Source organism: Bos javanicus, chromosome 5 (assembly GCF_032452875.1).
Source record: "Bos javanicus breed banteng chromosome 5, ARS-OSU_banteng_1.0, whole genome shotgun sequence".
Classification (NCBI taxonomy): Eukaryota; Metazoa; Chordata; class Mammalia; order Artiodactyla; family Bovidae; genus Bos; species Bos javanicus.
The window spans coordinates 54,302,347-54,315,747 of NC_083872.1; the positions used below are offsets into that span (position 1 = coordinate 54,302,347).

General features: G+C 41.5%; 1 protein-coding gene across 8 annotated transcripts in view; it reads right to left on the reverse strand.

The window, feature by feature from the left end:
• The window catches only part of SLC16A7 (solute carrier family 16 member 7), a 204,432-nt gene that overhangs the window by 144,925 nt on the left and 46,106 nt on the right, over positions 1 to 13,401 (reverse strand). Inside the window, exon 1 of one of the 8 annotated variants that reach the window (XM_061416635.1) lies at positions 11,362 to 11,452. The exons of the other annotated variants lie outside the window; for them this stretch is intronic. The gene's annotated coding sequence lies outside the window, so the exon portion shown is untranslated. Of the gene's footprint in view, positions 1 to 11,361; positions 11,453 to 13,401 lie in introns of those variants that run through there. 8 annotated transcript variants of the gene reach the window in all.

Genomic DNA, 13,401 nt, shown 5'->3' on the forward strand with positions numbered 1-13,401 from the left:
TGAGAGAAAAATCAGTATTAAAAACAAATACAATTTCTTCAAGTACTGTACTGAAAACTAACCATGACTAAGGTTGAAGCCAAAACACATTGAAAAACCATATCTTAATCAGCTTGTCTTATTGGTGTCACCGTACTTAGTTTACCATATTTTTAAAATGCAAGTTGAGGTAGCTATGAGGTGGACTGGCATGGGGAAATGTGAAGAAAGCAAAACATACAGCAGTTCCTATTAGCCTCTGTCTTCCCTAGAGCCAAATTTACATTTATATTTTTTTCTCTGAAACAAAGTGTACACTAGAGCCTTTAGCAACATTATTTTTACATATGATTAGGATGGACAAATATGTATGGTGCCTTAAACAATGTGCTTCAAAGACCTCCAACTAGATGGAGTATAACTGACCACAAGGGCACAAGCCGCTGAGATATGAACACCCATTATTGGATTTGCACAGAATCCGCACTTCCCACAGGCTTCTCCCAGCCTGCACCTGACCACACCTGACATGAAAGCAGATGGTCCTTGGGATATATGCCTCTAATGGCTAGTTTTGGCTGGGGGCAGGGAGTGGTGGGCTTCCACATACCATTGCCTTGTATATGTTGGGTGTTCAATAGTTATTTGGGGGAAATTAAACCATCGTTGTTATTGAGATGTCAAAGCCCAGATTGCTGCATAAACATAAAAACAAATTAAACTCAGTGTGAAACTTAGTTTTAATATGATTTTTTGGCTTCCTAATGCAATTCCAGCAAATGCGTTAGAAAACTACAGAGAGATAGTTTTGTTCCAGGTAAATATAACCTCTGATAGAGATGTCTAAAAGTTAAATGGGCTGCTACAATCCTCTTGATTACTCTAGCATTCCCATTTTATAGAACAGGGAACACTAGGCTTGAAGAAGCCAAGTTTTCAGGATTACACAATGTTAGGGGCAGGAGCCAAGATTCCAACCTCAATTTTGCTCACGCTTTCCAAACTACCATACAGTTAGAAGATATATCTTTCATTAAAAGACCTTGCATGCTTGCATCAAAGAGTGGATGGACGATGTAATGTGTAAAACCACTTCCAATGCTAAATTATAATGAATTTTTTGAGGAAATCCACTTGATGGTGTCGTATCTCTTTTATTTTCTATACGCCACCTTTCTTTTTCATACAGTGTAGAACAAGTGAATCTACAGATCCCATTTAAAGTTCTTGATTTCTATTACAGTTATTGCAGTGCTTAGGTAAGACGATGTTGTTTTTAAATACAGCAATGGAAATTAACATCATTAAGAAAGAATCTGCCCTAATAATCAAATGATGCTACACAAACCTAAATAGTAAATATTAGACAATAGTATATTTTTAAGTAAAATATTATTAAGCAGGTGACAGAATCAGAAGCATAAATTCAGTTATTTTTAATCCAAAACTTGTACTGAATTGACTGACTGACAAGGTATGTCTGTTATTCAATACCTACAGAATTTTGAACAGTGCCACACTCACTTACTCAAATATTAATGTGGTTGAAGTCACATCACTGCACTCTTTGGAATCAAAATAGTGAAATACCTTTAAACTAAAGCTCTATTTACAAATTTGAAGCCATCAAATTCTACAATGCCTCTGTCTCTCATACTCTCAAGCCCTTAATAAACTGTTTCCTCTAATCTCTAATCCTCTTTCTCAGTCTCTTGCTCACACAACTACAGTGCTATGTATTTTTTCCTTTTGGTTCATACTCTCCACTCTACTACACTCCTCTTAATATCTTTCCTAATATTTTTCATTGAATCCTCTAGAGCTCCCATTTTTTTTTTTCAAATAAATTACCTAATTCCTAACCTAGACATTGGACTCTCTCTATGATCTCTTCCCCTTGAAGATCTAACTTAGATTGAGCCCTCTTGAATACCTGCTAATTCCTTATCTTTAGGTATAGAACAGAGGTTCAGCACAAACCTAGTTCTACTCTACATCTTACCATTACTTTTCAGTTCACACAAGGAAATGTTTCTTCACTTACGTTCATTTCACCAAGCTATACCATCCAGAAAACTAGGACCTAATATCCTTCAGACTGTTTCTTCAAAATTCATTTGTCTTCACTCCAAAGTCACACCATAATCAATATTCATAATCAATAACCATGCACTATAATCAGTAACCTAGCCAGAGAAACTGTGACCTCCACATCTACTCTCCTTTCAGTAATTCACTTACAACTTGAAGCTAATGGGCACTCTTAATGCTTCTACTACTGAAGTCTTAAACATTGACATTCCAATTCCCCATCATTTTCCTGTCCTTCAGACAACACTAAAAACATTATTTCTGTCAATTCTGTCCTGGGATTTCCTTGAAAGTTTCCCCTGTTTTGAGGCTTACATCTTCTCCCAAACCACTGACCCTTTCCTTCTTTTTTTAGTATTTATTTTTATTTATTTGGCTGTGCAGGGTCTTAGTCGTGGCATGCAGAATCTTTGATCTTTACTTGCAGAATGTGCAGTCTTAGTCGTGGCACGTGAAATCTAGTTCCCCCACCAGGGATCAAACCCCACCTCCCTGCATTAGGAGCTCAGAGTCTTACCTACTGGACCACCAGAGAAGTCCCAAATTAGCCCTTTTCTAACCTTCTTTTCTTTTGTACTCTGCTGCAATGTCAATCTTCATTCAAACTCCATTTCTGCTACTCACTGGTAAAATATCTTGGGAACATTACTTAACAGGATTCTGTTTGTCTTTTAAAAATGAGCATAAAACTTAATACTTCATAGGAAAGGAGGGGACGAATGTGGCAATGTCTATAATGTACTAAGCAGAATTTCTAGCACATCAAGTACTCAACAAATATTAATATCACCTTTAATCATCAATGTTCTCAAGTCACTCACATCTTTGTCTTCTGGCAACAAGGAGCCTGGAACTTCCAAACTCAAAATGGGCACTGCAATTACAGTACTAAGTAAAGTTCAAAAACACATGAATTAACCTCACAAGTTGATGCCACTTGTTAACAGGACTTGTTAACAGGACTCTCAATGGCTTTCCCGTAAGCTTTTATCATATCTCTTGACACGTTCCTCTCCTTTCCAACGTGGTTCTAAACATCTTCCTTTCTCCTCAAGTTTCCCAATCACCCTGTCATGGGTCAATCTGTGGTTGATCGGGTTTCTTATTTGCAAAGAAAATGAAAACCATCAGACCAAGCATGAAATGCCATAAATGTGCACACTTCTGTAGCCCCTGTGAGTCCTTCATTCATTTCCTCCTGCCCTGGTAGTAGAGGTAAGCCACTTCCTGGTAACCAAATAGGCCCTCACCTAATATATGATATGTTCTGCCTGTCCGTGAATGGTTTTGCCATCTGATTTGACCCCTTCGTTTTCCTCTCCTATCATTTCTTCCTTGCACTATATATTCTAACCACACTGAATTCCGTTTTCAGCTCATCCCATGCTATTTCGTATCTTCCTGTCTTTACTGCCTTAGCAGTTGCCAGTGTCTATCAAGGAATCCTTTTCTCACTTTTCTATTAGCAAAGTTCCTATTTATTCTTCAAGACCCAACTGAATAATTCCTCTTTTGTGAGAGGAGGGAAGCAAGACGAGAGAGGACACTGACAAGTAGTGACAGGAGAAGGAACTCCCAGGAAAGGTGGTAACAGGGAAGCCTCACAGTATCTCACAATAGAGTTGATAGACGATAATCAGTTTTAATTATGATATCAGATTTCTTGTTTTCTTCTATCTTTAACACATATTTCCACTTATTTCATGAAAAACATTTCAACGGCTCTCTGACAGCTAACAAATAGAGTCCTCAGCCTTTCAACTTTACAGATAATTACAAAAATATCTTCAACTGTCAGGAAATCACCAGATTTCCAACAATTTATGAATAGACTTTGAAAGGAAAGGGAAGAAGGAAAAATCAAACTAACACACATTTGTTGGTGAGAAACTTAAAAAAAAAAAAAACAGAAATCATTGACTTTGATTTTTCTGCAATTTTCCCAAATTCCTTAAATGCCAGGTTCTTATAACATTATAATAAGGTAACATCTGAAACTGACCGCGCAGAAGCGTGGCCCAGATGAGCTACCCCTTGCCCAGTGTCAGGGGTGGTGACCGAGAGTGCCAGGCTGCGTCGGCACAGGAGCGGCCGAGAGGAGCTACCCCATGTCTGAGGTCAGGGGTGGCGGCCGAGACGAGCTACCCCACGTCCGAGGTCAGGGGAGGCGGGATGAACTACCTCATGCTCGAGGTCAGGGGCTGCGGCCAAGACGAACTACCCGACACCCGAGGTCATGGGCGGCGGCCTAGAGGAGCTACCACACAACCGAGGTCAGGGCGACGGCCTAGAGGAGCTACCCCACGTCCGAGGTCAGGGGAGGCAGGACGAACTACCCCACGTCCGAGGTCAGGGGAGGCGGGATGAACTACCTCGTGCCCGAGGTCAGGGGAGGCGGGATGAACTACCTCAAGCCCGAGGTCAGGGGCGACGGCCTAGAGGAGCTACCCCACGTTCGAGGTCAGGGGAGGCCAGACGAACTACCTCATGCCTGAGGTCGGGGCGGCGGCCTAGAGGAGCTACCACACAACTGAGGTCAGGGCGGTGGCTTAGAGGAGCTACCCCACGTCCGAGGTCAGGGGAGGCAGGATGAACTACCCCACGTCCGAGATCAGGGGAGGCGGGACGAACTACCTCATGCCAGAGGTCAGGGATGGCGGCTGAGGCGAACTACTGCATGCCCGAGGTCAGGGGCACTGGCCGAGAGGAGCTACCACACCCCCGAGGTCAGGGGCGGCGGCCTAGAGGAGCTACCCCATGTCCGAGGTCAGGGAGGCGGGACGAACTACCTCATGCTGGAGGTCAGGGGTGGCGGCTGAGGCGAACTACCACACACCCGAGGCCAGGGGCACTGGCCGAGAGGAGCTACCACACACCTGAGGTCAGGGCAGCGGCGTAGAAGAGCCTACCACACGTCCGAGGTCAGGGGAGGCGGGACGATCTACCTCATGCTGGAGGTCAGGGGTGGCGGCCGAGGCGAACTACCGCAGGCCCGAGGTCAGGGGCACTGGCCAAGAGGAGCTACCTCACGCTCACTCTCTGAGCTCATGCCGGAGGTCAGGGGAGGCGGGATGACCTACCGCACGCCCGAGGTAAGGGGAGGTGGCCAAGACTGGGCAACCCCTCATCCAAGGAGCAGCGGCTGCCCAGGCCCAGGAGGGCCGAGAGGAGCTACTCCACCTTCAAGGTCAGGAGGGGAGCCGTGAAGAGATACCCCTTGTCCAGGGTCAGGGGAGGCAGGACGAACTACCCCATGCCCGAGGTCAGGGGCAGCGGCAGAGAGGAGCAACCCCACATCAAAGGAGCTGCGGCTGCCCGGGCGCAGGAGGGCCGAGAGGAGCTACTCCACCTTCAAGGTCAGGAGGGGCAGCCGTGAGGAGATACCCCTCGTTCAAGGTAAGGAGCAGTGGCTGCACTTTGCTGGAGCAACTGTGAAGAGATACCCCACGTCCAAGTTAAGAGAAACTCAAGTAAGACGGTAAGTATTGCGAGAAGACATCAGAGGGTAGACACAGTGAAACTATAATCACAGAAAACTAGCCAATCTGATCACATAGACAACCACTGTACAAACGAAGAGCTGCTTACATGGACCACAGGCTTGTCTAACTCAATGAAACTAAGACTGGCCATGTGGGGCCACCCAAGACGGGAGGGTCATGGTGGAGAGGTCTGACAGAATGTGGTCCACTGGAGAAGGGAATGGCATACCACTACAGTAGCCTTGCCTTGAGAACCCCATGAACAGTATGAAAAGGCAAAATGATATACTGAAAGGGGAACTCCCAGGGTCGGTAGGTGCCTAATATGCTACTGGATCATTGGAGAAATAACTCCAGAAAGAATGAAGGAAGAAGCCAAAACAAAAACAATACCCAGTTGTGGATGTGACTGGTGATAGAAGCAGGTCCGATGCTATAAAGAGTAATATTGCATAGGAACCTGGAATTTCAGGTCCATGAATCAAGACCAATTGGAAGTGGTCAAACAGGAGATGGCAAGAGTGAACGTCGACATTCTAGGAATCAGCGAACTAAAATGGACTTGAATGGGTGAATTTAACTCAGGTGACCATTATATTTACTACTGGGGGCAGGAATCCTTTAGAAGAAATGGCTTAGCCATCATGGTCAACAAAAGAGTCTGAAATACAGTACTTGGATGCAATCTCAAAAATGACAGAATGATCTCTATTCGTTTCCAAGGCAAACCATTCAATATCACAGTAATCCAAGTCTATGCCCCACCAGTAATGCTGAAGAAGCTGAAGCTGAATGGTTCTATGAAGACCTACAAGACCTTTTAGAACTAACACCCAAAAAAGATGTCCTTTTCATTATAGGGGACTGGAATGCAAAAGTAGGAAGTCAAGAAACACCTGGAGTAACAGGCAAATTTGGCCTTGGAGTACAGAATGAAGCAGGGCAAAGGCTAATAGAGTTTTGCCAAGAGAACGCACTGGTCATAGCAAACACCCTCTTCCAACAACACAAGAGAAGACTCTACACATGGACATCACCAGATGGTCAACACTGAAATCAGATTGATTACATTCTTTGCAGCCAAAGATGGAGAGGCTTTATACAGTCAGCAAAAACAAGACTGGGAGCTGGCTGTGGTTCAGATCATGAACTCCTTATTGCGAAATTCAAACTTAAATTGAAGAAAGTGGGGAAAACCACTAAACCATTCAGGTATGACCTAAATCAAATCCCTTATGATTATACAGTGGAAGTGAGAAATAGATTTTAGGGCCTAGATCTGATAGAGTGCCTGATGAACTATGGTTGGAGGTTCATGACATTGTACAGGAGACAGGGATCAACACCATCCCCATGGAAAAGAAATGCAAAAAAGCAAAATTTCTGTCTGGGGAGGCCTTACAAATAGCTGTGAAAAGAAGAGAAGTGAAAAGCAAGGGAGAAAAGGAAACATATAAGCATCTAAATACAGAGTTTCAAAGAATAGCAAGGAGAGAAAAGAAAGCCTTCCTCAGCAATCAGTGCAAAGAAGTAGAAGAAAACAACAGGATGGGAAAGACAAGCGATCTCTTCAAGAAAATTAGAGATACCAAGGGAACATTTCATGCAAAGATGGACTCGATAAAGCACAGAAATGGTATGACCTAATAGAAGCAAAAGATATTAATAAGAGGTGGCAGGAATACACAGAAGAATTGTACAAAAAAGATCTTCATGACCAAGATAATCACGATGGTGTGATCACTCACCTAGAGCCAAACATCCTGGAATGTGAAGTCAAGTGGGCCTTAGAAAGCATCACCACGAACAAAGCTAGTGGAGGTGATGGAATCCCAGTGGAGCTATTTCAAATCCTGAAAGATGATGCTGTGAAAGTGCTGCGCTCAATATGCCAGCAAATTTGGAAAACTCAGCAGTGGCCATAGGACTGGAAAAGGTCAGGTTTGATTCCAATCCCAAAGAAAGTGAAAGTGAAGTCCCTCAGTCGTGTCCGACTCTTTGCGACCCTGTGGACTGTAGCCTACCAGGCTCCTCTGTCCATGGGATTTTCCAGACAAGAGTCCTGGAGTGGATTGTCATTTCTGTCTCCAGGGGATCTTCTTGACCCAGGGATCGAACCCCAGTCTCCCTCATTGTAGACAGACACTTTACCGTCTGAGCCACCAGGGCTTCAAGAGAAGAAGTAAGGCAGTGAAAGGCAGTGCCAAAGAATGCTCAAACCTCTGCACAATTGCACTCATCTCACATGCTAGTAAAATAATGCCCAGAATTCTCCAAGCCAGGCTTCAGCAGTACGTGAACCGTGAACTTCCAGATGTTCAAGCTGGTTTTAGAAAAGTCAGAGGAACCAGAGATCAAATTGCCAACATCCACTGGATCATTGAAAAAGCAAGGGAGTTCCAGAAAAACTTTATTTATCTGCTTTATTGACTATGCCAAAAACTTTGACTGGGTGGATAACAATAAATTGTGGAAAATTCTGAAAAAGATGGGTATACCAGACCACCTGACCTTCCTCTTGAGAAACTTATATGCAGGTCAGGAAGCAACAGTTAGAACTGGACATGGAACAACAGACTGGTTCCAAATAGGAAAAGGAGTATGTCAAGGCTGTATATTGTCACCCTGCTTATTTCACTTCTATGCAGAGTACATCATGAGAAACCCTGGGCTGGAAGAAGCACAAGCTGGAATCAAGATAGCCTGGAGAAATATCAATAACCTCATATATGGAGATGACACCACCCTTATGGCAGAAAGTGAAGAGGAACTCAAAAGCCTCTTGATAAAAGTGAAAGAGGAGAGTGAAAAAGTTGGCTTAAAGCTCAACATTCAGAAAACGAAGATCATGGCATCTGGTACCATCACTTCATGGGAAATAGATGGGGAAACAGTGGAAACAGTGTCAGACTTTATTTTTTGGGGCTCCAAAATCACGCAGATGGTGACTGCAGCCATGATATTAAAAGTCACTTACTCGTTGGAAGGAAAGTTATGATCAACCTAGGTAGCATATTCAAAAGCAGAGACATTACTTTGCCAACAAAGTTCCGTCTAGTCAAGGCTATGGTTTTTCCTGTGGTCATGTATGGATGTGAGAGTTGGACTGTGTAGAAAGCTGAGCGCTGAAGAATTGATGCTTTTGAACTGTGGTGTTGGAGAAGACTCTCGAGAGTCCCTTGGACTGCAAGGAGATCCAACCAGTCCATCCTAAAGGAGATCCGTCCTGGGTGTTCATTCAGCTAAAGCTGAAACTCCAGTACTTTGGCCACCTCACACGAAGAGTTGACTCATTGGAAAAGACCCTGATGCTGGGAGGCATTGGGGGCAGGAGAAGAAGGGGATGGCAGAGGATGAGATGGCTGGATGGCATCACTGACTCGATGGACATGAGTTTGAGTGAACTCCAGGAGTTGGTGATGGACAGGGAGGCCTGGCATGCTGTAATTCATGGGGTCACAAAGAGTCAGACACGACTGAGCGGCTGAACTGAACTGAGCCTTTGAATTGCAATAAAGCCAGGACCTAAGTTGTTACTAACATCTGGTTAAGTTTCACATTTTTTTTTCTTTTTTTTTGCTTTGATTTGCTTGCCTTTTAAAAATATTTTTGGTTGTTTATTTTGGACATTCAGCTTTATTAGTTGCTAAAAGATATAAATTTCCCTAGTTTACTGCTATTTAGATTTTATGCCAAATGTTAGTAATATATGAAGCCAAATATTCAAACTTAACAAATAGCTTCCTAGTATTTCTATTTCAAAATCTCCCACATGCTTGGAGTTGCAGCAGGATAGATACTGCTTTCTAAAGGGCAGTGCAATAGTCAACTTCTTGGATATTTATTATTTTTTGTGAACAGATGTAGGTCATTGCAGACATAGCTCCAAAGTCATCTTCTAAAGTTGAAATACACATGTGAAATTTGGTAAAGTTTCAAAACCTGTTAGGTATACCATCGCAGTTTTCTTCAATTCACCAAAATTCCTTTTGTGCTGTGGAAAGGCTGCTGGAACATCAGTGTTTTCAGACTGTTCGGCTTGATTACACTGCTGTGGTACCACTTATCTAGAGCTATTTTAAGCATCTTCTTGGGTTACAGTAAGCTATATTGTAAATCTAATTACATTTGCCCACAGGAAAGTAGGTTCATGTGAATCCTGCTCTGTAATCTACTTAACAAAAGGCACTGTATTTTTCTTCATAGCATTTATCAAAATTGTTATTACATAGTTATTTATATTTCTAAATGCCTTTCTCTTCCACTATAAATTTCAAAAGGGCATTGAGCATGTTGTATACACAGTACTTTTTGCTCAGTGCCTAGAGGGTCAATGAATGTTTGATGAATCAATGAATGAATGAGTGATCACATAAGAGATAACTGAATTATATACATTTATGCTTGACATTTTAAACTCATGCTGAAAATGTATACATACTTCAGGCACTCATTGGGATATATTACAGTATAGTGCAACAAAGCACAAATTTTCAACTCAAATGGAATGGATTTGGGACTTCCCTGGTAGTCTAGTGGTTAAGATCCCCACACTCACACTGCATGAGGCCCAGGTTCAGTCCCTGGTATGGGAACTAGACCTTGTGTGCTGTAATGAAGACCCCACAACTAAGACCTGGCACAGTCAAAAAAAAAAAGAATGGAAGAATAAAACAAATGAAAAAAATTTTAATGGAATGAATTTAATGTCAGATATGGCATTTCATAAATTGTGTGATCAAAGACAAGTGAAATGAGCTCTCTAACCTTCTGTTTACTCATCTGTAAAATGTGAACAATTGCAGTGGATTAAATATTAAAGATAATGCCTTCAAAAATATGAAGCACACTCATGGCATGGAGCAAAGTCTTAATGTGGTGGGTATTATCACTTATTAATATTTAATATTAATATAGCTTTTTAAGTGAATTATATAAATCTAAATTATCTAAGGGCTTTTAAAAATTGACAACAGAAATCTAGTTTGAGCATATGCTAGCAGTAATAACTCATCGATAATTTACAATAATAAAATGAATTTTCCAACACTTTCGTGTCTATTTTTCCAATTTTAAACAAGTTATTTTCAATTAAATTTCATCATTCTTTACTCTGTACACTCCTTACAAATTCTTCACAATCACTCAAGAATCCTTCTCTATTGGTCTTCATAACAACAATTTGAATTCATCAGTTCAAGTCTCTCACCTAGATTGAATACTCTTCCCTAAGCAACTCTCATTTCATTATTGTCCCTGTATTGTCCCTGTATTTCATAACTTCAACCATTATCACAGTGGAAAAAGTATTCTGTATTCTCTCTTTTGGACTATACTCTCTTCAAGGCTCTAATCTCTGCACAAAGAATTGGACCCAATTTAATCTTTAATTTTTAGTCATCCCTTTATGAGCATATACTGAGCATGATCTATTCTCGTCTATGATAGATCTATGATTTATTCTATGTTGAAGAACTAACATATAAGATGATAGTATTAGGAGATAGGGTCTTTGGGAGGTGATTAGGGATGGGATTCGTATGTGCCTGCATGCTCCAGTTGTGTCCGACTCTTTGTGACCCGTGGACTATAGCCCAACAGGCTCCTCTGTCCATCGAATTTTCCAGGCAAAAATACTGGAGTGGGTTGCCATTTTCTACTCCAGGGGATCTTCCCGACCCAGGGTTCGAACCTGCATCCCTTCCATCTCCTGCGTTGGCAGGCGTATTCTTTACCAACTGTGCCACCTGGGAAGCCCCAGGAATGGGATTAAGGTCCTTATAAAAGGGACTCCAGAAAACTAACTCACCCCCTCAATATGTGAGGATACAAGGAATCAGCAGTCTGAAAGAGGGCCCTCATCTGACCATGTTGCACCCTGATCTCAGACTTCCAGCCTCCAGAACTGTAAAAGACAAAATTCTGTTGTTTACAAGCTTCACAGTCTGTAATATCTTGTTATAGCCACCCAAAAGATCTTCAGCAATCTACATGGTAGACACTAATCTACATGGTAGACACTATGCTGGGTTAGACTGTTATAAAACAGAGCACAATAGAGTCTCTAGTATCAAAGAGCTCACAGACTAAATAGGGGATGCAAAACTAGAAACAAATAATTATGAAAATTGTGATAAGGGAAATACTATGCTCCTGGCTTTATGAAAACACAGAAATAACAAGATGTGTGGCTTTATGGTAACTAAACAGTTTCAGGTAAGTAAGCACATAGACAGAATCCTAGAGAAAGCAATGTTTCTTAAAGGATAAAAAGGAATCAGCGAACTAAAAAAAAGGCAAAAGGAAGGGCATTCCATGTCCAAGAGGTGGTATGAAGCACAGAAACAAATGACAGTGTAGTCATACAGGAAACACTAAGACAGCAAATTTATTTTGTAACTCTTGTAAGATCAACTCATAAAGTATGATTGCAGCACTAAAGTCCACAGGAAAGGCTGTATATTAGACTGTGTTTAAGTTAACTTACGGTTACAATTTAAAAGATCTGTAAATTCAAACTTCTTTCCTTTACACCATTTAAAGTAATAATAGGGAACATCTGTTTGGTTAGATTCTATTCAGTACTTCAGGTCACCTGGAGAGACTACTGATACTCCAAAATGGTGAACTATCAGCATTGGTGCAGATCTTCCCACCAAACAAAACTCCAAACTGCCTTTATTAGTGCCATCTAGGAAAAGGCCAGAAAGGCTCTCTATAAAGAGAAGCTGACACACATTGGAAGGCACAATCGATAGTGGTTTATTAAGCCTTAAGTTGTAGAAAAGCACTGGAATTGGCTCCCTCTTCTCACAAATGGACAAAGTAAGGACCAGCAATAACCGATAATGTTCAATGACTCCCCACATCAAAAGCACCCATGCTAAAATGACTCACTGGGATAAAAGTAGAAAAGTCGTAAAAGGAACATTCAGGGTGGGGGGGGAGACTAACTTTATCTCTGTTCTCACATCTATATAATATGAGCCCTAGAAACTGTTGCCCAGCTATAGAATAAATCTGGAACTATCAAAAATATTCCTTTTTAATACAAGTTTTGCATCCCATTAGGGCAGGGACTTCCCCATCTCAAGCCAAGTAAGTTCTAAGAAATATTTTTGAATGAATGAATAACACATGAATGCATATTATGTAGAAGACTAGACTCAGGAGAGTTTGGCAGCAAATCAACACACAATGTTTCTGCCCTAGTAGGGGATACAAGCAGACAAATTAAAAGGATTGCTTTGTATGAAGCAATTTTTTTTTAACTATCATAGGAATGGGGTTGGGAGAAATGATTCCTTTAGCTAATGTGATTAGAGGGAAGGCCTCTGCAATGGAAAAGTTAGGTACAGTATACAGATTTACTTAGTATTTTGGATTTGCTATTTCAAGGTATAACATATTCTGGCAACCACAGTTCCAATTTAAAGGCAGAGAAAAAGCTTAATGAGTTTATACAAGATTGTTTCAAGTAAAATGTATGTATACCAACCCACCTTTAAACAATGCAGAGGGGTTAGGTACACTGATCCTTTGTGTGACTGAAAATCCCAGTATAACCTATCAGCCTCCGTATCCCAAGTTCCTCTCTATTGGAGATTCCGTATCCAAAGAGTCAACCAATCATAGATTGTGTAGTGCTGTAGTATGTATTTATTGAAAAAAATCCCTCTATAAGTGGACTAGACCAGTTCAAACACCTATTATTCAAGAATCAACTGCACACACATATTTAGATATGTGTGTGTATAGATATTACTAAAAATATTTCTGTACAAATGTTGCCCTGAATGTTTTGTTGAAATAGAATCATTTTAGACTTCTCAATTTGCCCATGTAAATC